Source organism: Etheostoma spectabile, chromosome 1 (assembly GCF_008692095.1).
Source record: "Etheostoma spectabile isolate EspeVRDwgs_2016 chromosome 1, UIUC_Espe_1.0, whole genome shotgun sequence".
Classification (NCBI taxonomy): Eukaryota; Metazoa; Chordata; class Actinopteri; order Perciformes; family Percidae; genus Etheostoma; species Etheostoma spectabile.
Window position 1 is genome coordinate 21,338,636 of NC_045733.1, and position 26,613 is coordinate 21,365,248.

The 26,613-nt window shown below is 40.8% G+C and overlaps 1 long non-coding RNA gene across 3 annotated transcripts; it reads right to left on the reverse strand.

Annotated features, from left to right (window-relative positions):
* Positions 1-1,242: 1,242 nt before the first annotated feature.
* On the reverse strand, positions 1,243-24,652 carry LOC116689472 (uncharacterized). Of its 3 annotated transcripts, none has more exons than XR_004332000.1 (3): positions 24,640-24,652; positions 7,195-7,292; positions 1,243-1,254 (listed from the first exon to the last, which is right to left on the reverse strand). It is a non-coding gene; the product is annotated as an uncharacterized LOC116689472 (long non-coding RNA). The 3 variants fall into 3 exon arrangements; XR_004331997.1 differs by lacking the exon at positions 1,243-1,254 and adding an exon at positions 5,381-5,393; XR_004332001.1 differs by lacking the exon at positions 1,243-1,254 and having other exon boundaries at positions 7,193-7,292.
* Positions 24,653-26,613: the final 1,961 nt, after the last annotated feature.

Here is a 26,613-nt window from a genome sequence, read left to right on the forward strand (position 1 = left end):
GTTTTAGAGCAAAACTCAATACAGTCGCTGCACTTTTCAATATCATTTCTTCATCAGTCAGCCACAAGATCTGACCATAATTACACTTGTGCTTTCCATAAACGTTTGCTGCTGTTGTCTATCACCCTGACAGTTGGAATCAAATGTGAGAGCAACTATATAATATAAAAACATAATTCAAACCGATGTGTCACATTGGCATCACATGGCTCAAGAAGCCGACAAATAGCCTATACGTAATTCCCTCTATATCTTTTATAAAAATACCCATCAGGGTATGTTAACGGAGTCATTTCTCTATAAATGAGTTAACATTTATGAGCGCACCCCTCTCCGTGCACCGAGCTCCACCCGATCTTCTAGGAACGGGAACGCCGTTGTCAACTGAGTGTTGATTGGTTGATTTTGAATTGATTTGACAAGAGGCTACCTCCAGAATTTGAGAGTGGAGAGGATGGAATGGCCTGACAGCTGTCCTGACCTTCACCCCATTCAACACTTGTGGGATCAGCTTGGGGGTGCTGTACCACCACCACGCTGACTGAGCATGAGGAGCTGTGTATGGTTCTTCCACACGCTACTTATGCTCCTGTTTATTAGAATAAAACATTGGGATATTGCTAATATGTCTGTAACCTGGGACTTCAATCACCCAATCCACCAAATAACATCAAACAAGACTCAACAAAGAACAGCTGTTTGGCATTGTGAGAGAAGATTTGGCAGAATTTTAAAGGGTGCAACCCACAAACTCCGCTCTGCTGCTCATCTTACAAATGTAGCACCATTTAAAAAGGGAAATGATCAGGCTTTCCACTGGTATGAGATGTATTGCCAAGAATCATTGTTACAACAATTTTGTAGTAGTTTAATTTGTCTCTGCCTGCCATGTGGCCAACTGAAATATGCTAGCTAACTAGCTAGCTGTTTGTCTGCAGCTATCAGGCTGATGTCAAATATAGCAGTAGCAGAGGAATCAAAGAGTGGACACATCTCTATGAAAAATGATAGGGTCACAATTATTTAAGTATGTCTTTGAAAAAGTCAGTTGCCCAGATCAGAATTGCTGCAGGTTTTGTTTGCTACAATCATTCCTCCTGTTCATTAAAGCACTTTCAAAATTCCAGAAGGTTGACATTTACAGTTCTAATTCAGTGAATTATGTTTTAAAATCTTAAACTGAAGCTCAAGAGGCTTCGATTCAAGTGGATATGTTCCAGTGACATTTGTAGGGTAAAATCCAAACCTTTTTACCTTATTCAGCTTTTGAAATAACCAAATGGAAAGCGTTGACAGTTAAACTGTAGCAGTTTAAAGTCTTACAAAATGGTAGGGGAGAACCCAATAGCACAACACAAAAAAACTGTTCAGGTGCAGGTCAAAGTGGAGGTCAAAACAGGTGGTCAATCAACATGGCAAACACATTCAGTCAGACAAAAGGGAGAGAACAAAGTCCCAACAGGCAGGCTCAGAATCCGAATGAAAAACCACTGAAGAGCTCGGTTGACACACCAGACAGTCTGATAAAGAACAGTTGGCATGAACCAGTACATATACTGTGGGGCTGATTAAGTGATGATGGCTAAAGTTGCGACAAGTTCATAGCATAGACTATATAAAATGTGAATGTAGCCTTTGGGAATTCACCCATAGGTTTGTGATGAGCCAACAGGTTACAAGTAGCTGTCTCCTGCTCCCCCGCTAATCCAAAAATGGGCAAAGAGGTGGAATGTGCAAGAGGTGAGGCGTGCTGAATAAAGCATACAGTCTATTCATACCCCCCCCCACAAAATTACAAACTGTGTATGGGCTTATACCATTTTTTCAACAGAGGGTCTATGGAGATTGACTCCCTTTTGGAGACAGCCTCAAATGGCCGTTCAAAGAACTGGCATTTGTGTTTCTGTTTGATGGATACATACAATTTGAGCGTTAAATCTTATACAGTATTATAATTAATTCTCGCAATTTGCTGCTACGAAATAGATGCATTTTATGAATACAGTTTTGAAGAGACCAAGTTGTGAAATGAATGGGATTTCTTTGTCACAAACTAAAACGCATTATGTAACTGTTTGTGGTCTTGAACCACATACTGAAACAATAATTTGTTGAGAACGGTTAGACATGAAAAGCAATTGCACAGGGACACATCTGTAGGAGGGAATAATGCTACTAAGAGGCCATGTGCTGTTCCAGTGCTTTGTAAAGACCCTTGCCTCATGGTGAAAACCAGGGCCACTTCCCTACTCTACACTGCTGCCAGTGGCCTTAGAATATACTGTAGACAGCCATTTAGTTTCAGTGGAAGTGGTTGATGAAAGCCACAAATACAGCATGACTAATTTGTTGTATACTATATTGTGCTCCTTTATGCATCATGTTGAAAATAACGTCTGATAATTTGTGTGTAAGTATCCCTTTTGATAAGTATTAAAAGTTATCCATCCATCTTCATCCGCTTATCGCGGGGGCAGCAGCTCCAGCAAGGAACCCCAAACTTCCCTTCCCCGAGCCACATTAACCAGCTCCGACTGGGGGATCCTGAGGTGTTCCCAGGCCAGGTTGGAGATATAATCCCTCCACCTAGTTCTGGGCCTCCCCCCAGCTGGACGTGCCTGGAACACCTCCCTAGGAAGGCGCCCAGGAGGCATCCTTACCAGATGCCCGAACAACCTCAACTATCAAAAGTTATCCAATTTTATATTCATGTGGCCAAAGGTATATCATACAGAATCTCTCAGAACAGGTTTAAATATCTTCCTCATGCAATCCTCTAATCCACTGTATCTCATCAACTGTAAAAATAATAAATAAAAAAGCATTTGGACAACCCTTAGCTTACAATCAAAGCCGTCCTCCTGAGAGAACCCAGGGCTTACCTATCCACAATGTTTGAAGCACAATATTTGACGTACACCTGATAATCCCTCATTCAGCAACAGCCAGTGTTTTTTAAAAGTGCTCTTACTGCCCCCCTCTCACTTCCCTTGAACATTTCTTTGCTCATTTTCACTGAGATCCCAGAGCTGATGTCTGCCACTGATAAAGCCTGATCCGCAGTAATTACACAGGGTGTGGGAATTGGATCCGTCTCTGGTTCTAAACTGTGATTTCTACTTCGCCTCTTCCCCCCCCCACCCCCATGCTGTGCCTTTCCTGGTGATGAGACTCATTACAATGTCTGATGCAGATCCCCTTTTGTCCCAAGCAGCACTGTAATCACCCAGAACGCTCTTACATTTCAGCTTCCATTCATGTGTCAGGGCTGCACTTCATCAGCGCTAACTAGTTCTCACCTGGAGAAAAGCTTCTGATGGACACCAAGTGAGCCAAGCAATTAAACACAAAGAACAACTAAAGGCTGAAGGGGATCTTACTAGTTTTGCAGGTGTTTGGTCATAAACCAAATTATAGAACAACGGTTTTGACCGGATGGTTACCTTACCCACATGTAAAGTTATTGGTTCACTAAAGGTATTAGGATCATCACGAGGGGAACACGAATGTGTGTCTAAAACTCCGTAACTTCATAAAGAAAAGTCAGGAGATTACCAAAGTCATAAGCTTCTGTTCTATTCTATAGGAATGAAGTTGTTGGTGACTATTGTGCAAGTGTGAATATTGTATGGAAATCAAATGAAATATGTTGTTAGTGATCGTTTTGCAGATACTTTCTGTATGAACATTTTGTAGCATTGCCTAACTTAAAAAAAAGAATTTAAACAAGAAATTAAAATAGAAATTAAAAAAGAAATTTGGATGGAATTACACTAAAGTTATGACCTCATAAGGGGCAAGATTCTAGATCGACCCATCTGAGCTTTCATTATCTGGATACCAGCAGGATACACAGGGCTCGGTTTACACCTATCACCTATCACCATTTCGACAAATTGTGTCTTTGAGTTTTCATGTGGAGATTTCTCCAAACAGTGTATGTGTGGATAGGACTTGGTTTGAGATCAAAGGAAAAACCCTGTTTGTAAAAATAGCCGTGTGTGTGTGGACCAGGCCTAAGATGGATGAATGAAACTGCATAGGAGAAAAGGGTTTATGGTACTGGAAAATCAAAGAGACATATCTTAATCTAATGGTGTAACAGCTTCACACACACACACACACACACACACACACCACACACACACTGCAAAACTTTTTTTTCCACTGACAGTCTAAAATATTGATTCAGGAAACACATTTTAAGGGAAGAAATGTGGTTATTGAAAAACCCAAACATATTTTCAGGCCATTATTGCAACCACAACACCAAATACAGTGAAGGAACGTCCCAAAACAAGCCGTATTTACACCAGCGACGAATCTCCGGAGAGGAGATGAGCCACTGAGATATCATTTGACATCCACTGCAGCGCTGAATCCAAAGTCATTATAATTGGAAAGGCAGGAGAAAGTTTGTTGGAAAGCGCACTCACGAGGGAGGTACTCGTACCCATTGTGTCAATCTTTTACCACGGTGATGCCGGTACATATTTGTCTTTGCATTGAAAGGTTTATTTGTACATGAATTATACATTAATACCCTTTTTCTCTAAGTCACACAGACATTGGCAGTGTGCAGAACTAAGTGACAAGTCATGGCATAATTAGCATCCTGGCCATTGTTTATCCAGTGGGATCCATTTGGTAGAAGTGAAATTGTATGTTAGACTGTATGTATTGTTTGAATAGACATTCCCCTTTTTCTTCTATAATTTCATAGAGCCATGACTACAGCTGGCTTCAGAAAGTCATCAGTCAGTTATTGTCAATCAGAGAATTAAGGGATTTCCCTGCTGCAGATTCCACCTGAGAACATCTCCAGTGCCTCTTTGATTACCAATGCCAAACCCAAATTTAACATTTCCACCGTTTCTGCCTTTATTACAAACCAATACTGCTACTTATGCAGTGTCAGCCTGGAATGTGGGAGCGTGAAAAGAGAAGGGAAAAGAAAGGAAACATTGACTCTAATCTGCTCAATTGCGCTGCTGTGATTTGGATGTTGATTAAACCGCTGCCAGATGACCCGGGGTTTCTGCTGGGTGACCGGCGCAGCGCTGCAGCTGTTGCTTTTATGCTAAACCCCTCCGCCGAGACGCCGTTGATTGTGGGATTAGCAAAGAGGTCTCCTCGACTGTTCATCGCGTTCACCTCAGCCGTGTTTCATGGCAATCTAGACAGCTCGGGACCTCAGATCTATCCTTCAGACATCTTTAGGGAATAGTGAATACAGCAACCTAATCGTGAGGAATGAGATGCAGGGGCGGTGGATTGGTTTACTCAGTTCTGTGGTTGCTGCTCTCTAACTTTTTAAGTCTGATTAAGCCCTGTAGGTCATTACTTATTTATTTAAAAATGTCATTGGCCCCATTCAACCCCCAGTATTTCCTCTTCAAGGCACGCTGCCATTCACATTAAAGACAAGCCAATTTCTAGAGGTGTGTGTACTACTAAGCACCGCATATCTGGAAAAAACTCCCAGAAAAAGTCTGCTGCAACTCTGTTTTTTTTCATATCACGCCTGAAGAGTTCTCTGTTTGACACCGGCTTTTATTAAATCAAGTGTGTGTTCATTTAATACACTGCACAGTAACTTTCTTGTATTCTTGTGTGTATTTTGTTGTTTGTCTTCTATTTTTTTAATTCTCTTTAGTAAATGTTTTTTAGGCACTTTAAATTGCCTTGCTGCTACAATATGCTATATAAATGAGATTGTGTTGTCTCCCAACTACGTTTCACCAACAGATAACCTAGCCTTCCAAGTGAGTGAACAGATAATAAATGACCTTGTGTGATGCAAATTGGTAACTACTTTATTAAACCTAATCTAATTAAGATCCCCCTTCACACATTGTTAAGGGAAGCCAATAAACAAACGCGGGGAATAAGAGATTTTGCATGGGAGCGTAGTCATAAACACGTCTTTAATAAAACTGCAACACCGCAGCGTTGATTGCCGCCATGCCGCTCGCCATATGTCCTTGGAAAATAGACAGTAACTGAATAATTGTGTACTTATTAGTTTTAAATTCCATACATAAAGTGAAATATATTAAGGTATAGTGTTTCACAAGTAGCTTCACCAATGCAATAGGCTCATAAAGAGTAATAGTCCACTGATAAGGCTTTAATATTAGTCATTACTTCACTACATGAAAGTTGAGTGTATCTCATTAAAAATAAAAAAATAAAAACTGCAGACTAGTGTCATAAAAAACGAAGATATACATAGTAGCTCCTTTCTTCTTCTTGTGCCTGTTATTTATATCCCCCCCCCCCCCCCCCCTTCTCCCACCCTAACTTTGGAGGAGGGCCTCCCCCATGATGCCTCCAGATTGCACTTGTTACAATGTGCCGGGGCCCCGATGCAGGGATCCACATTTTCATATCTAAGGCCAGTGATAGATGAGGCAATCTGAACAAGTTGTGCTGAGAGATACATCAGGAGGCAGACAAGCCAAGATAAAGGAAAAAGACGACTAGGCCCCCATTGTCACTCGTCCACCGCTCAACGGATATATAGTGGCTCCCCCAGGACCAATAACTCACATACATATTCAAAAGGCACAACTGCAGCGTGCCACCCGGGGACAGATGCTCCAGCAGCTAAACCGAAAAGCCATCCAGGATTCTGTTGGCTCTGTTTCCCACTACGGTCCTCCCGGCACTGGACTACAGGCTTTATGACCGGCCCTCCTTAGACCTACCGTGGACTGAGTTACAGCCTGTTGGTGGTTATGTGGCTGTTTGTCCACTAATGTTTGCTAAACATGCAGTTTTATGGGGAAGTTGACACTGTCATCAACTTCCACCCCCCGAGTGCAACTTTAACTACTGAATGCAAGTGATGAATATGAATAATTTATAGCCCAAAGAGATTGTCATTTAATGAAGCTTTTGGTGATTTGACCTAACAAATTCATCAATGTCTAATCTAATTTATTAAACACACTGCAGGGTGAAACTCTTTTTTGCCCATTTATCTTTGTCAGAAAGTGGGAATGCTGGAAGAAAAAAAGGGAAACTGTTAAGGCCTTTTATGTTGACTCAGTAGTGTTGAGAAAGCTTTTTTTTTTTTAAATGTAGTCAGCTAAGCTACGACTTCATTAAGGCTCTGCGGGGCTACCAGTGAGAGAACAATATTGACTTACTTTAAAGAAGAATATGCAAGCTCAGTTCAACTGAACCGACTCAGGGCTCCTGCACACGGCCTGTGTGGCGCGAGCGTGTCAGCTGCGTGGCGTGTCCGTTTCTATTTCGGCTCCCATGGTAACAGGTTAGAGGTGCGGCTTGAGCTAAAAACAGGTGCATGCTAGCGACAGGACCGACGCCTATTTTCCACAGAAGCGTTTCCAGGCAAAAGAGAAAACAAAAAGATGTGGACTACATTTAATAAATGACATTTTGATGTTTAAAAGTCTCTAGGTTTTGACATCAATGCAAATATAAATGTAAATACTGCCAACGTAATTGCTGTTATCAAATCAGTGTATATTTAGGTTTAACACAAAGTACACTACTGCTTGAGTGCAGTACACTTTCTCCCCAGATGTCAAACAAGGGGGATCCAAATGACGTGGCTTTTTCAGCAGCAGCGCCACATCAGACACGTTTATTTTATTTTATTTTATCATTTCAGGAAAATGCACATTGATGAACATGCACAACAGTACACATAAATGTGCCGGATTGTAGCCCGAAGGCTAAATTCCATCTGCAGTCCAATAGGCAGGTTGGAGTTACAGTAAAAACGACATAGGATAGTAACACTTAGTGTGTAAATACAAGAAGAAACAAAAAGAAAAGAAGAAAAAAAGAAAAGAAAAAGAAAAAACAGGACAATTCATTAGGAAAAGAAATTAAAACACAAGTTAGCAGTGAATACATGTTTGGTTAGCTCTAAGCCACCGCTTTACCCGGCTCCTAAAGAATGCCAGAGTGGGACGCTCTCTTATAGTTGGAGGAAGTGTGTTCCATAATGCACTGCCTTTAATAGACAGGGCATTATGACTAAATGAGGTTTTTCTAAAAGGAACCTCACAGTCCCCGTTTACAACGGCTCTTGTGATCCGAGCGTGTCTATATTTAAAAGTTTCTGTTGTGCAAAGACAAAGAAAACGCGACACAGCCGCCACGCAACCGACACACATCGGAAACGCCACGCTCACGCAGGCAGTGTGAAGGAGACCTCTCACTCTTTCCTACAGAAAGTCAGTATGAGTCTACAGGGTCTACATTTCCAGAACGCAAAGCATCACTTTGTGCCCTAAAATTTGTGCCCCAGCCATGCTCAACTATACACACACTGGTGCTCATGCATTAACGGCACCTGAGTAGGAAACATGAGACAGAAGCTTAATGTTTGTATCTCGCCATCAGATTGCAAACAATCTTTGGCGCCTGCAGCTTAATTTCTTGTGCCTCTTATTTCTCTCCCTCCACTATTGTAATACCTTTTCTGCACAGTTGGATATAGTGAAAAGTTCTAAAAAACCAAGTCAATAATAGCATATGGTCACAATGATATATTGAGTCATAGTAGGTATACAGTGAATTGTAAGGAAGCCAATTACTTATTTCCAGAGGGACTCACTACAATGTTGGACAGCATATATAAGGATGATTTGTCATGCGCTATTGCTTCCAGTTCACAGTATGCCTTATGTGCATTTCAACAATGGGGTGTAAGTCATTTCAGTATATTCAGTGTTCGTAACCAGCAGGCTTGGCAGTCTAAAAAAACCTCACTAATTACTCTGATGCTACAGTAGTTCATGAACAAACACTAAATCTGCAGCTCGAGGTGTTCAACAATAGTTTTGCAGGAACAACAGTTTCCCGTGGGCAATCCAAAACACACAAATGGCAAAAAAGTAAACTTTTGAACACAAGTCACTTTTTCCTGACTTCAGGTCTAGCTTAAAAATGGAGCCAGGACCTACCCTACATTTCCTGGTAGAAAAAAAAAATTGCGGAACTAATTTTAGCAAGTTCACTGATGAATTCTTTAAACCTGCTCTTAAGTTTGAAATGTACTGCGGGAGACTCCCAAGAGCACCAGCACATGCAATAGCACATCAGGCATTTCAAATCAATACGCACTTTAAACTGCATTACCATGCAATGATAATGTAACTCTGACAAAAATGATGTTGACTGTGATGGATTGCCTTAGCAAGTCTGCAAGTTGATGTCCATACGGTAATGAGAAAGGACATGTTCAGACAGTTTGAGCCCACTTTCCATGAGGCCTCCCCAATCCTTTTCCTGGGACCAGATGTATAAACAACAGCTGTGTGTGCAACAAAAACATTCAAATTCATATTCAAATTTTTAAATACAAATTGGCCCACTTTTGGATGTCTGATGGTAAATCTCCAAAGCAGTCTAATGGTCCTGATCTTGATGTGCAGACCTCTTATAACCCCTGAGCATTCAGAACGGGGTCAAAATTAAAACCCCATTACATCGACTTCCAAATTACATCAACATAAGACTTTTAAGTGTTGATTAATGTTAATGACCTATTGGTCTGGGGAGTGGAAACACCTTGCTGAAGCCCTCCAAAATGTGGTTTTCTATGGCAACAAAATACCCACGTCAAAATTAATAACAATCAAAGTTAAAATAGACTATGTTGTTAATTTTTTATGAAGAGTTTAACACTCTCCATAAACTCTGCTAATCTGCTCGGGTGAATGTGGTTGGGTCATATTTGATTTTTGGGCTGCACGCTGTGAGGAATCTAATTGTGATCATTTTGACTGACATTACAATATGATTCATGATATGGGAGGAAATAGTCGGCTTGGTAGCATTATTTTCATTGAAATTGAAATTGATTAACATCACAGTGTGATTTTTTGTGAAGATCTGTACCAAACAAAGATTTTTTTCATTAGTGTGTTTGATATGATCTGTAGGCCGACCCGGGACGTTTCTGCAGACGATTGAAACCCGGGACGCTGCAGAGGCCTCAGCCTACACGGTGTGCAATATCATATAAACCTGTGTTGCATGGGCACAGGAAAACAAAATTAAATTAAAAAAATGACTTTTTTGCTTTTAACCAAAACTGTCATTTCATAGCCTTCATGCCACCTTTAACCCTTGTTTTATCTTCCTTTCCAGGACCGTCTCGTATCCCTCGGGTCAAACTGACCCGGGACTTATGTGGGGTTTTAAAAAAAATAATGAAATAAAATTTTACTTCTTAATCTATTAACAAATATTGTCTTTATCGCAATGCAATCAGTCTCTACTGGATCACAATTAAAAATGGAAGTGTGATTCATTTTTTGTCATGAGGTTATAATTCATGTTAGAAACCCACTATGGAAAAAAACATGAGTGGTCATGTCCAGAATATTTTTCTGAATTGAGTCAGGAATACAAACTAAGGTAAGGCCATTGATTTTCAGGTAGAAATTTTTTTTTCTTCTTGTAAAAATTTGAAATGGGTCAATTTGACCCAAATACCATACAAAGGTTAAAAGTTGATGTAGTTTCGGGAGCATTATCTTTCATGACCGTGGACTTAAGAACTATAGTTTGTGTCTCAAAATCAAGAGCTGTGTACTGTATGTAGAGACGAGTCCCAAACCAAAGGAAAAAGCTGAATACATGAGTGGAGAAGTTGCTTCTGTAAAGGGCACCAGGGATCACTGAGTGGCTCGATAAGTATCAAAGAGCTCTTTACCCTTCTTTTGCTTTTCAACGAGTCAAACGCCGCTTTCTATGAGAAACATTGGTTACAAAAAAACACTTATATCTTTCAAACTCCTCTTTTGTATATTGAGTAGTGCGATAGATGAACATGCTCTACCTGACCCGACACAGTGTTCTGTTGGAGTGTAGTGAATTGGCACCTTTGGGTGCATTTACTTCCATTAAAATAAGCTGTCTCGGAGCATGGCTGTGGCTAGTAAATGCCTCCAGACTGGCTTCCTTGACAGACAAGGAGTGACGGCAAAGAGAAAGCCATCAACTTTAGGAAATGAAAAAGCCATCTACCTTAAACTCCTCGGTTCTTCCCCAGTACCTTTTATTGTAATTACAAAATATACAATTGAGTTGCAGCCATCAAATGATTTTATGCCAATACCAGCATGGAATGATATTCTAATTTTATGCTCCAGTACACTGAAAGACAGCAACAGCTAAAACGGAAGCTTATAATATCCTCTATATGATTATGATATTGTTTTGAGTGGACACTGGGGGAGAAAATAACAGGAGTAATTGCATAATATTCAAACAGAATCATTCTAAGCATGTTGCATAATGACAGCGTAATTATTATGTCAAAGGAGTTTACTTACAATGAAGCACAGTAAGTGAAACACAATGTACCGTGAAATGCATTGAAAGGAGAGATGTGGTTATCTATTTAGGTTTTGGAGTTTCTGTAGTTGTAATCACAGTTTGAATATAAAACAGAAAATATCAGACAGTGTCTCTGCTCAAGACCTCAGCTTTTTCACTGTGATGTTATCTAGAGCTGTACTTTTACTGGCTTATTCCTTCAGGTCATTCCTGTAGCTTTAGTTTTTTTTTATATCAAAGTTAAAACTTATCTCTTAGTAGGTCCTATTAAAGTTATTAAAATCACACTGATCAACTCTTCAGAGTGTTGGCAAATTCTTTATTACTTTTAAAACCCATGAAGACTTCCTTTCTTCTTTGATTGGATGCCTGTGGTGTAAAATGGGTTTGAGTTTCCTTTCCTGATCTCGTCTGTCTCTTCTTGTGTAACTTGATTCAGCCTAAACTCAGCCAGAAAGCACCACATACCCGTTGGCTCGCTGTGGTGTTGTGTTGAGTGGCCTCTGGATTGGAAGATGCCCCCCACAGCTGGCTCCAACTCAACACAGACTGGTTTACCAAGTGTCCTTTTTCATGTTATACGACCAACTTAAGATGATATATGGCAACTTAGGATTCTTACACTGCATCACAACACTAACATGTCTGTGCAGAGAACATACTGATGTCAATTTGCTACCATCATACAAAGCAATGACCACAAAAACCTACCCCAACCTTATTGCTCGAGAATCGGTAAAGTTAGAGATTTACCTGTTGAAGGAGGGCTCCAGTGAACCTATCCCTATAGTTTTACATTTTGGGGAATATGTATAGCCTATTCACTTTCTTGCCCTGTGTAGTAAAAGTGAAGATACAGCCGGATGGATCGGACAGATGGCCATCTTGCGTTAGCTTTCCACCTAGCTGGAACTCCTTTCCTCTGTTTTTTTTTGCTTTAGAGCACACCACCATCGGTGTCCCCTAAAGGCATCGAGCTACACCACGGGCTGAGCTCTCGTAGTGTGTTTAGTATTCCATCTGTAATAAAGTTTCCCGCATGTTAATATTGATTTGTGCGGTAGTTTGAATGAACATAATTGTTGTGAAAGTTTGCTGCTGAAAAGAGAAAGCCTGTTAGCGTAGCTTCAAGATGGCTGCCGCTCGGCTCGCTTAGGGTAAAGAGTCTGACCTCCTGTGGGGGGGTTGAAAACATGCAGAACTAGCTGGCTTGTAGTCCACAACAAAAATTGGCAAAAATGCCTCTGATGCCAATTTTGACGACATCAGATTTTTTTTTCCAGACACACAATACAGAGATCGCCCGTCTCAGGAGGAGATGAGGGAGGGAAGCATAGTTATTAGAAAATACTACCGGGTTTCCACTGATACAAAGCTTCATGCTAATCGGTGAAGTATCCCTTTAAACAAAAACTGATACCACTGCAAAACCTATTCCATTGTAATGTGTGTAACTTGTGAATAAATGTGATTTGAATCAATTACACTTTTGTTCCAGCAAGGACCAATGACTGATGGGTAATCTTGCTTGTGAACTTCGGGCAAAGTGATGAACCTTTGTTCAGTTCTTCCCTGCACAGGGAACTGAGCTTGTTAGCTCCTTGTAGTTTGGAATATTACTTATTATTGGTGAACACCCTATGCCGACCACTTCGCAGGTAATTACTAGGTGATCGGAACGCACCAAGTAAAAGGAAATCAATGACCCCTATTCACAAGGGCCCTCACATGCTGAGCATTCTGCAACTCCAACGGAGGTTAGAGTGATACATTAGCGGTCACACGCAAAGTGGACAGATTATTATGGATCCTTATTATTGCCATGAAGCACACATATAAGGTCAACCAACTAAAAGCCATTCTACTGATTCCCCTTATTAAATCCATCTCAGTCACAAAGGATGACATGTAGACGGAGAGCGATCAGATATGCAGGGTGAAAAAGGGTCTTTTATACATATGACACAGATGAGTTGCAACTCTCTTTCCAAATCTGCTTGTGCATTGGAATCATTTTATTTTTTAATAAACACGTGTTCCCACAAATATTCAATTCCTATTTAAATAACGATTTAGTTAGACAGTACTGCATTTAAATGTTACTGCCACAATAAGTCATTTTCTGTCTTTTTATTTTACAGTTCAATATTATTATTATTTTTTTTTTTACAATGCTCTCATCAGAATTGTTTCCAGACATCTGTTTTCAGCAAAAACTTGCTGTATACTACCCACCCACCTACAAAAAAAAGACAGGAACTAGCTAACGTAGCGGAGCAATTAGCAACTAAACAGAGCGAGTAGGAGCATTTATATTGGACTAGGTGGCCGGATCTTCTGGATGTGTATAGATAAGGGCTGTCAAATAACACAAAACAAATAAGGCAGATTAATCAAACTCTATGATTATTATGACCATCCTGATGGGGTTCCAGGGGGTCCCAAGCAAAAAAGGGGAATCATTTATTTTATCACTATAATTCCATCCTTGAGTAACGCAATGACATCATGTACGACCATGCTAGTCATGGCTTTAATACACTTTCTATAATAAAACATTACAAGTAAAACTATCAGACGGGGAGACAAAATCTGGGTCAAAATCTCATCAAATGGGGGTCGGTGGTTTAATGTGTGTCAATTTTAGGGATCCTTCACGTGAACGGGTTTGGGAACCATCGCCATACTTCACTGAACACACAACCGTCCACAGTAGCTTGGTAAACATGGAAGCAGATGACGAAACGGTGAACAGTGAAAAAAGTAGCATGACTCAGGAAGGATTCACCGTCCAGAGCACTGAGATCACACCACCCGAAACTGACACCAGGCTGCTACGGTCTAACCATCCAGACCTCTAAACACAACAGATTGCTCCTTTAGATCTCAACTCAGCCAATGGAGGAGATGGACGGCACAGCACTGCAGTGTTTCAGGGTTTACACTGCAATACATACATTAGCATAGCAGCTTGTGGAACTTCTGCTCAAAATGTAATCTCAGGGTAAATTTCACACTGCAGGCACAATTTTTCAGCCTAACATTGTTGAAACGGAGCAGCTCACATTGGTAGTAAGAGCAACAAGATAGGGCGTCTTATAGTTTGTTGGATGTTGGATTTGGTCATGAGATGATGACTTTGTAAACTTGGAGTTGTTTCCCCTTGGTTTGGTTTTGTTTCACACCTGGAAAAATCCTAGCCAACCATAATCATTACATATTACGCTTTATTGGTTGGATGTGGTGGGGGCGGAGCCAGAAAGTAAATACAGGAAGAAGGTCCTGTGTTCTTGCATCTCCATAGTGAAACCACCTCATTTCATTCAAATAATCAGACATTGCGTTGAGACTTCGCTCTGTTCGGCTGGTGTGTCCAACTTTAGCGCTGGCGGACTAGAGGAACACTCCAAGCGGTTGTGGTTGGCATGCTCTGTGTGAGGGAACAAGCAGTTAAGAGAGGACTCACAAGGGGAGTTCACATATAAAGGTTGTTATTTCTCAAAAAATCATTACAACAAAATAAAGATAAAGTTGTTGGGCCTATACAAGAGGTCCAATAAACAGACTCTGAACCTAAGAAACTCCCCCCCCCCCCCGAAAAAAAAAAAAACAACTTCTAAGGAAACAAAGGGGACTTATATAATGGCTGATCAGACCAACTTTGACACACAGGGGGAGACTAACAATAACACTACTACAGAAACTACAAATAGAAGCAAAACCTACCTAAAAACGTATTCCAAAAGAAATGTACTTATAGTTATCTTAACTAAACAAAAATACTCAATATAATATAACTCTAAACCCCAAAATACCTAACGAGAGAACAAAGCTACCCTCCCCGGAATTAACAACCAGTGGTATTGTCCAATTAGGCCACCTCTCCTATAAAGCTGCTCCTGCTCCAAGTGCCCCCCCCGCCCTTTAAGCAGCAGACTGCTGGGATTCCTCCCAGGTGTGGACTCCAACACTGGGAAGCTCAAAACAAAAAGTTATACAATACAATGACAATCCAAAAGTAACTAATGGTGTGCGCTCCCTGAAAGATACTTCTGCATGATCAACTAAATAAAGTAGGATTTATGTGAAATTAACCAGTTGTCCTGTAAGTTATTTGTATTAAACTAAACGTTTGCAACCAATGTATGAAGAAAAAGCGCATAAACTAATGCTAAGGAAAAAAATAAGTGCCTGAGGTTACCGCTCTTAACCTACCTGTCTGTTTATTACCTGATGATGCTGTAGTTTCTGTTCCTGTTTTTCCATCTACACCACACACTTTCTGTTTATCTTTCTTATCGGTATTTATAGTGTTTTACTACAAGTACTTACTTTTCAATATTTATAGTCACAGGGTTACTATAATTTATATCACGCTACCTACTTTTGCTTTATTACTCTAATTACACATTCAATGTAATTTTAACGTCACTTACACTGCAATATTGTTTCTTGTATCATGGCAACCGCACTTTAAAATACCTTTATTTGACGCCACTTTGCTTACTTTCAGTTTACCTTACAATCATTGTCTATTGGTTGCCTGTTTTTCTTGTGTATTTACTTGTTTGTGAGTTTTTGTTTTTTTGCTGTTACTGAAGAAAACGCTGCTGCTGTAATACGGAAATTTCCCCGTTGTGGGATGAATAAAGTATAATCAAATCTAATCTTAATCTGGTTGTGTCGCTGTGGCTGTGGCCATCACATTCTGCATCATTGTGTATTGCTAAGCACACCTGACTACAGGAGCCGTTTAGCTCAGACTTGCGGTGTACACAGTTGGGGTGGTTCGAGGTCGGATTACGTTCTCGCCATAAAAGATCCGCTTCAGCGTTGGATTGAAAACGAACCAACACAGCCTCCTCAAGCGGGTTTGGTCCGCTTTTGGTGCGCACCCAGGTTGCGACTGGGGAAAATTAAACACTAGTGGGAGTCAACCGAACTAGAGGAAGCAGGTGTGAAAGCCCCCTCAGCCGACCGTCTGTCACTGTAGCTTCGTCTCTCCTGTGTGTGTATGTAGAAATGCAGTGAAGACTCTCAAACTGAGATAAAAATAAAACACTGTGCTGCCACATGTGTCTTTCACTTTTATTAAATGCATTTGACTTAACCCTTGTGTTGTCCTCGGGTCAAATTGACCAGTTTTCTTATATCAGTGTTCTTTTTAACTCCCCAAAATAACATGATTGATTCCACCCAACGCTCTTTGCCAAGTACAAATCTCTACTTTCATTAATTTTGGGGCATCTAATTCACTTTTATAGCATTTCAAAAAAAAATTGTTTTTGAAATAGTATTGAGTAAAAGTTGACATATCCATTCTGTGATTATCCATCAACATCCATTCCTTTAATTTTAGTCTAAACAATTCCTAATTTCTGCTTTTCTAACTCAAACATTAGGTGTAATTTCCTATAAATGAGGTTCACTGACCATAAATTCCTTAAATAGCTAAAACTAAAGATAATAAGTTAGTGTTACGTAGTGTTAAACGACAAAAAAAGCATCAAAACTGTCAAAAAAAGGTTGTTGTTTTTTTATCGATAAGCATCAACAAAAGGGTTGATTTGGACTGGAAGACAACACCATGGTAAAAGGATTCTGTCATATGAGCAGTTATATTCATGTCCAGCAACAATACAATTGATTCACTCATCTCCCAAAATATATTTCAATGTTTTTTACTTAACTTCTCATGGCACATATGGATGTGTGCAATTCATTTAGAATAACTGAAGACATCACCGACATGTAATTAGTTTAATAGATTTTTTCCAGGCTAAGTTATTAGAGTATCTGTTTTTCTTTTTTGTATTTAGCATAATCAACACTAGTAATTTGGTTAATCCAATACAAAAATAATGAAAAAAAATCTCTCCATTGTTTCTGTTATTGTTTTCTGTTATTGTAACTAAATATTGCAGTTCATCTGCATTCATCTTACATTTATGAAATAGCAGTGCTGCAGGTAGTGTCAACATTAGATTAAAATGAACAGCTTCTATGAACACAGGATTAATATTCCTGTAAGACTGTAATTAAATTTGAATTAAAACGTTGTTGTTTTTTTTCTCTCTTACTTTTACAGCAGAGAAGCGTCCTGGAACACAGCTCGGGTTCAAATGAGACGGAAAAAAGGTGCAGGGAGGAAACGGCACAGGGGGAGAAGCGGGAACCTTTAGCTCTGGTTGCAGCCCAGCCTCAGAGGCTGCCAATGTGAAAAAGGCCTGGCTGTGAATTCCCCACTGAGATGGGCTCGGTCCAGAGGGAATGCTGTCCAATCTCCAGCCGGCTCTCCTACCTGGGAACAGCTGCAGCTTCCATCTGCCAGCTCTTCATGGGGGCTACCTGAGGGAAGGGTGCTCCAACCTTCCATTTCAGGACGATCCTTTGTTTTGACAGAGAGGCATTTCAGGGTTTGATTAAATCAGTAGGGCTTCTTCCCTGGTTGTCTGTAAATATGCATGCATGTCTTTTCTGGTGATATGCACACTGACACAGGAGGAAAAACAAAGACACACAACCGTCTGGGACGGTTCTTTTCCTAAAAATTATCTTCAAGTTATGGTCATAATTGGAGTAAGCAGAGCACAGCCAAATCCTTCCACGCAATGGGACATGTGAACAACTCAGTCCGATTTCTTCAGCCTTTACAAACAGCTTGTGTTGGTCAACAGATGCAGTGGGTAGGATGTCATGTTTACCCAGCAAGCACCATGGTGCAGTACGGAGAAGCGGGAAGTGGCGACTTTCTGAGGGCTTATTCCTCCCAGTAAGATAAGTAAGATAAGATAAGTAAGTAAGATAATGTGTGCCAAGGGCCAGCAGCCTGGACCGTTGGTCTCCTGTCTCCGTCCTCCAAAGGATGCCTGGAAAAACTCATCTTATTCATTTTAACATCAAATCCATCAGTTATACATTGCTGCCTGTAAATATCTAGAGCCCATGCAATGCCAATCATCTTTATTTTTGCAAGACCTTTCATGACTTGAGTTTGTGCTGTCAATGTTAAAAATGTAGTAATATTCTGATTACACATAATCTTATTATCCATTAACACAAATACAAACAGGCTCTATGGAGGTACTGTTTGGGGACACCACAAATGAAGGCGTTGTGGTTATACAGGGACAGTGCAGGCTAGAGCAAGTCATAAATATTTGATTAATTAAATATCAGGTATTTATGTGGGATGATTACAGAAATGCATGGTCCACACAAGATGAATCCTATTGACTTTGGTGCTCCCCTGACTTTACTTTTTCCTCTGGAGAAACCAGACCCATGTGACGCCTTCGTCCAATCAGCTTCCGTCGACAGTCGTTGGGTTGGTGTGTCAGGGCCTTTACATGTTTGCCTCATTCGCCTCGCACCATTAGCACCGCGCATGCAAATTTGCATCTATTTGAGTCTTCGCTTTGACTTTGTATGTCATTGTGCAACAGAAATTCGTGTGGACACATCATGCGTCTTGTTCTAATGTGTTAAAGATATCAAACAACAGCTAGTCTATATACACAACGTTCCACTTCTGGGATTGCTCCGGTCCTGCTGGATATTCAATATCATACATATATATACCAATCTCTGCAGGGTAAATCCAGACAGCTAGCTGGACTATCTGTCCAATCTGAGTTTTCTGTTGATGACTAAAACTACTTTTGAACGTGCACGTTCCACCAAAACAACTTCTTTCCCGAGACTATTTAGCAGACGCCATTGCTCCTTATGGCAAAAAGCGGCGCCCATGACGTGATTGGATCAAAGAAATGCCAAAAACGCAAATCACATTTTTCTCCATCACATAATGCTGTGTGGACAAGCCAGACCCTCCTTTGCAGTGCTGTGGAGGAAGGTCTGGCAATGCAAGACTTAACAGCAGTGGTTTAGGAAGGAATAGTACCCTGAGAAATTAAGATCCCATTATGCCCATAGGGTCAATGCTTTAAAACACATATCTGGCCGCCTGGATAGCTCTCCTCATAGAGCAGAGGCTCAGTCCTTGATGCAGTGGCTGAGGGTTCGAGTCTGACCTCTGGCCATTTGCTGCATGACTTCCCCCTTTCCTGTCTACAGCTATCATGTCTATTAAAGGCTAAAATGCCCAAAAATTACCTTGAAAACAGTTGTGGTCAGCAATCCGATCAGTGGCATGATGGAAATCAAGTATAACTGTAAGACATCTGTTCCTTTATGTAGGGGTGAATGTTCTTCGATTAATTACAACGATAGATAGATAAATAATGAAACCACGTATGATTAAAGACAGACAGCCCAATTTCAAGGACACCACAAGTTTTTAAAAAAGACGCAGATAACTCGTAAGGAAAACGAGCAAGAGTCGGTGACACAGGTTCCTCGCACCAGTTTATGGATTTTTATCATGTTCTTTATGTACTGTTTGGTTTCTTAAAGTATTAGATCGAACATTGCATTAAACCTGTTTTGGTTCCATCACAACAAGCACAACGCATCAAAAGACATAACCCGCATTTTCAAATGTGGCCATCAAAGAGCAGACTTAGATGTAGAGTCCATCTAAACTACTATAACACACACACGCACACACACACAAAGGACAAAGGTTTTCAAATAATAGGGGGATCCTACAATTGCGTCGTGGTCCTTTTCTCTGTGAGTATCCACTGTCTACTCCCCTCAGACAAAGAAAACACGACTCATGTCTTTGACTAGATTGCCATTCATCAGGGGTTGTGGTGACATTACTTACCTAAATGAGTTGCCGCTAATTGCAATGAATTACCCTTGTGTTTGATACATTAGTGCAGCCTCGGTGCACACAGACGGTCCTGCATTCTGTTATGCTGACCACCCCTGAGGGATTGACGAACGACGTTAAGTGTGTTTTTATTGCACTGGTGTAACGTTCACATTTGACGGTTTGTTTCTGAAGCACACACACACAGGCTTGTTGGCATCTTGCAATGGACTTTCATTAATTACACAATTTATTCATTTAAGTTGTGTTTTTTTTTTTGGGAAATCATTCTTCATTTAAAAGCACTTATCCAGGCACATCATTCTATATCACAGTCCCAGACATTTCACTCACTGGGACATTTGTTACGTTTGTCAGGCAGTGCTGTTACTGGTGTGGGTCTGGTTTTCACAGACAATATATCAGATGTCTGCTGTGGTTTTTAACACCTTGTGTGCAACTTAATGCATTAACAGAGACTGGAAGTCATGCAATGGAGGGTTAATGGCGGAAAATAACTGACCATCCAATTTTTCCAAACTCTACGCCGAAGCAGGAACGTCACTACAACAGGGAGCTGGAAGTTACAGGATCACCATGGTAAACAAAACCTGGGTGGCTATATTTAGACAATAGGAAATAAAAGGAAGAAAAAAATCTTGTTATTGTTTAATGTAAGGAAAGGCAACCCCTGGTGGTCTCAGCGGTAAATACCTTACCAGAAAAGGCCAAGACCAAAAAAGGTAGCCAAAAGGTGCTCGACACAAAGCGCAAATTAGGTTACAATTCTATATAAAACATAGAAATATGACATGAAGATGAGCCACATGGAAAGCCCTTTCACTTTTGATTGTATTTTTATTTTAAGTTCAACTTTAGGCTTAAGTTACAAGGGCTACAATGGAGTATTTCATTTTTTTTCCTAACCCATTGCCTCTGTCTTTCAAAATGTATCGTGGACCACAAGACACAGCCTCTCAAGTCCCCCCCCCCCCTCCCCCCAGACGTCCAGGGCAGATGAGCTGTCTACCAACAGCAGGGTCTCATTGATTGCCAATACTCATTGATTGCACATAAATACTTATACTAAAATACTGCACACACCAAGCTTCACATATTGGCCACCATAACTGTTGCAGACTTTCCCACATATTGTTTTGGGAGATCCGCCCAATCCCGTCAAGCAAGAGCTCTGCCGTGTTGTCCCAGGGCAAGCGTTGCGTCAATGAAATTGGTCCACCACAATAGTGGTACAATAATAAAAACCCAGTACTCTTCCCTTTGAATACCAGGTGTCTGAGATCCCTTTCCCTGGTTGAGAAAGACACCAGGTTAATATCTGAATGACTCATATGCGTGGAGCAGGCGGCATCATGGGAGGCTTCATGCTTATATGAAACTACGCTGCAATGTTCTGCATTTCTCACTTGTCATATTATTTCCAGACATATCCCTTAACAATAACTTAATAACTGTGCTACTGCTTTTCTTGTATGTGTCAATGCCTGTGTCAGATTCCCTTGCCGCTGAGAGTGGGCAGTGAAAATATTTGTCATTATTTGCACTATATTGTAAAAATGTGCAAATGCATATTAAGGACCAGGACTTTATTGGAATTTTAGAGGGAAAAATAGGTAAATCTGTGTTGGTCCGTGTCATCTTAGTTATGACTATATTTAAACACTATGGTTCCGTGACCAATCGTCACATCCTACGTCTACAAGGGCTGAACAACAACAACGGTTAAAAAAATGTATACTGCTGGCCACATACACCAACCATATCCCTATGTGTAGTGATGATCAAAAGCAATCTTATGCTTCAGCCTACCCTTCCTCCAGAGCAAGGGCCCTAGCTGAAAAGACGCTGCACCACCAAAAGGTTACCTGGTCCTCAGATCTCTGCAGGGTAAATCCAGACAGCTAGCTAGACTTCTGTCAATCAGAGGACTATGGTTCCTGGTTCTCAGACTCTGCAGGAGAAATCCCGACAGCTAGCACTAATTCATGGGACTATGGTTACCTGGTCCTCAGATCCTTGCAGGGTAAATCCAGACAGCTAGCTAGACTATCTGTCCAATCAGAGGACTATGGTTACCTGGTCCTCAGATCTCTGCAGGGTAAATCCAGAAGCTGCTAGACATCTGAGGACTTGGTTTCTGGTCCTCGATCTCTGCAGTGGTATCCGGCGCATAGACACGCCAATCAGAGGATTGGTTACGGAATTCCAGTCTCTGCAAGGTAATCATGAGGCTAAGACTATATATCATATAGACTATGGTTAATGGTCCTCAGATTATGCAGGGTAAATCCAAGTAATATATGACTATCTGTCCAATCTGAGGCTATGGTTACCTGGTCCCTCTGAGATTCTGCAAGGTAAATCAAGAGTACAGACCATCTAGATTCAATCAGATTTTGTTAAGGTATTTACATGGCTCTCTGGGACATTAGCAGCCTGCCCATTAAAATTGGATGGGTTTAGAAATGCGTAACCAGAAAGGAACATAAGGTATCTCCCTACTCATATTCAGTAATATTATATATCCAATACAGGGTCATTATTGTTAATGTAATGGCCATAGAGGGGGTCGTTCTGTGCCATGGCTGGTTGTGAACAAATTAGATAACTTTGGTCAAAGACCCAAATGAAAAGAAAAAGACTATAAATACATGAGAACAGTGAATTAAATGACACGCGCCCTGTAACAGTACTTGAGTTGGCGGACCACAAGAAACAGCAACATCCAAGTCACCCTACCCCCTCCCACAAGATGCCCAGGTAGCTGGAGCTGTCTTCCAACAGCAGGGCTCATTGATTGCTAACTTTAATACCACAAACAGAAGGGGGGGGGGGGGGGGGGGGGTTGTGAACAACAGGATGATGGATAATGAAACTATAACCGACCCACGGGGGAAGGGGAGCAACCTCCTGTCACACCTACAGTACAGGCTGAGACGCAGGATGCCCCCCCCCCCCGGAAGAAAAGTCCCAAGAGGTGCCCCGCCAGCAGACAGCGTGTAAACAAATCCACAGTTTAAACTCGTTATCAAAAACTAATTATTAGGAAGGAAAAGGTCAGCTCGATGGAGATGTCCATCTCAACAGTCTGTTCATCTGGAAATTGAATAGACACCAAAATAAATATTTCACTTCAAATAAGTAGTTTAGGTTATATATAAAATAGAGATTTGTTTTAGAAGTTGATCTTAATTCTCATGTTGTAACTAAGAAGGTTAGTAAAAATGTCATTAGAAACACATAGGGAAGAGAAAGAGGATGAGACGTAAGAAGAAAGACAGTTGGGGGGGGAGGGGGGTCACTCAATCCTCATTTAAATGTATTCCAAAAAAGGTTTTCCAGGTTTTCTAGGATGTTTTTATCGAGCACTAAGAGAAGATCTAAGTTTCTCAAGTGTAACATTCTATAGAACTTCCTTAATCAGTCCTTCCAGAAAATTTGTGATTTTTGTGATTGTTGAGGCAAAAAATCACGTTTTCTTAAAAGAATGCGATGGAATATGAGATATGACATATGATATTTATGCAATTTTAAGCAATGAAATTTTGGGAACTTGCAAAAACTGAGGTTCGATGAAAAATAAACACTTTTTGTCTTATCGCATAATGACATAAATTTATAACGTTCCCATGGCAACAGAGGAAAATTGCTGCTCTTGTGTCAACAAGATGAATGTGACATTTTTGCAACGTAAATGCGTGGATTATGAAAGCCTGCATTATTTTGCGCGGAAATCAGCAACTTAAAGTGCGAAAGTGTGCTGTTTTGAAAAAATGTTTCCCCCACTTGAATATGTGGACTTGTGGCTAATTATGCATTGAATTATGCAATCGCATGATCACGGTTTTTCTGTAAGGACTGCTTAATCTGACAATACTGTGCGTAGAATAAAAACATCTGGCTACGGAACACCTTTAGAGAGAACCTGTTTTTAACAAAAAGAGCTGGAAGTGTTGTACAGCAAATTCAATCCATTGACACTGCAACATATATTGAGGGTAGGGGTGAGGGGTCAAATGGTGGCACGGATGCATTCAGGAGTGTCTGCAGAGGGCGGTCCTGATGTAGACAAGTTAAACTGACGGAGATATAAGAGACAGGATGGTTGGTGTCAGCGCCCCAAAGGTCCATGGTGTTCATCCCCTGCAGTCTGGATGTGTGTGAACAGCCTGAAATAGCAGAAAGATAACCAGTGTGAAACACAGAACGGGAGGACAGCAACAGGAGAACCGCCGAGCGATCTGGGACTGCATTATTTTTTTGGAAGTTTGCATAATGAACATCAGAATTCCATTATCGTTCGTACACACCGATCCCATATGTCTGTCAGGCAGTCCCTCAGGGATTTCCCTCCCACTCACGCCAGATGGGCAATCTGTGGATATCAATGTTGAATGTCAGTGTATTTTATCCATTTCAGAGACACCGCAGACAAAGTTGACAATATTCTTACAAGGCTAAACTACCCTGGGCTAGTATAACAAAGACACACAGCTGCTTCAAGCTAGACTAGTCTGGCACATTAATCCCCCTGTCTCCTTTTCCCTGTGTTAGACTCAGGCCTCCTGCACACTGCCTGCGTGGTGTTTTCCATTGATAAAATGACATACGGGCAGAGAGTTGTGACAATGTACTACACTCAAGTAGTACTTTTTGTTAAACATAAATATATACAGATTTGATGACAGCAAAGACAACATCGGCAGTCTTGACGCTACATAGGGTACAAAATATTAAATTCCGTACTGACAAGTGCAGTATTTGAAAACCATCAATTATTATTATTATTTTTTTTTAACTACAGTTTTATCTGCATTTATGTCAAAACCTAGAGACTTTCAAACATCAACATGTCATTTAGTAAATGTAAAAGTGTCAAATATATAATAGATACTGTATACATAGACATATTTTCCTATTCTAATTTGCCTGGAAACGCATGTGTGTCAAATGAAAAATATGCGTCGGCCCTATTTTTACACGTTTTTGGCGTGGTTCGAGCCGCACCAGAGACATGCGTGTCACAAAGGCAGTGTGTAAGCTCTAACCTGTTACCATGGGAGCCAAAATAAAAACTAAACATAAAAATTCTTGTCCGTTCCTGCATGAACAGTAGACGTTGTGAAACGTGAAAATGTGGGATCTATGATAGCCTATCCAGCATAGGGTTTGTTATTGTCATTAAGACAATGTAAGCCCAATGTAAAATACTAATATTGACAAATTTGTATTTAACTTCCTTCTCTTCACCCAGTGGGCTTGATTGGACAATTTAACGGGCCGGTTCTGGTCCTCCGGCCGTTTGTTTGACGCTCCTGCTAAAAGCACTCGATCAGACCACGTAAATAGTGAGGGGTCAGAGACATCCTTCTGATGACTACCCCAGCCTCCCTCAGCTTTTATCCTAGCCTTCACAGTGGAGACCAGGGAGCCGTTCCCGCCGTTGAAACATTCTTCTAATTTACGTCTGCCAGCGCCAGGAAATTGAAGTCAAAGGTTCACTGCATCTTGTGCCACAGAAAAATGATCTGCAAATGACCAATGTGTGAAGGGGATAGGGCAAATTAACCTGGGCACTTACAAATGGGACACAAAGGGGTGGGAGTAGGTTTCAAAAATTCATTAAACACAGTTAGGTGTGGACGACAAAACCCAGTGATTTCTCAAGTGCTGCGACGTCTCTACATGCTTAGGCCGATCTGTCGGGACTTCTTCCGCTGTCAACATCCAGCCTGTCCTGCCCCCAGAGAGCTTCTTCACCCAGGTATACTGACTTTTTAATTCCACCTCCCTGAAATGGCAATAGGAAATTGATCAGAGGAAACGGTAAACGTAACTAATCTCATTTGAATTGTTTTCTTTGTATGATACTGTTCACACTCCGAACCCAATACAGTTAATAGAAAGCACTTACATTCCCTGAAGAGCTCCGACACAGTCTGACTGATTTTAATGTGAGTGTTGACATTATAAATTACATTTAAGATAGAGGTCTCGAAAATGTTTTCATTATGAACGAATCTGCTGGTTATTTTTCTAATAAATCCATCAACTACTTAATCTACGTAATGTCGGAAATAATACAAAAAAAGAGACCTGATTGATGAGGTGGCCTCGGTCATTCCAACTCTGGAGTGCTTTGTTGGTGGTGAGAATGTGTTCGACCTCAAACCGCATCAACTACTGGATGTGTACTGGATGTGTACAGTATGCGTCTGAGCTAATGTCTCCGGTTACATCAGGTGCGCTTAGCACTCAGCGATGCGGCAGAACATGCAAACCGTTGCAGCGTGCTGTGTTTCTCTTACTAAAACAGACTGCAGTCAAGCTCGTCGTCCGTCACTCGCCTCTCCGTGGCCAAACCAACAGCGTTTCAGGTGGAAAACACAGGCAGTAAACATAAAAAACATAAAAACATCGAAACCATCTCTGATTATTTAAATGAAATTACTGGTTTGGTCACGGAGATGCAAATAACATGCACTAGTCCAGAACACAGGACCTACTTCCTGTATTTCATTTCTTGCTCCCACCCCCGACACATC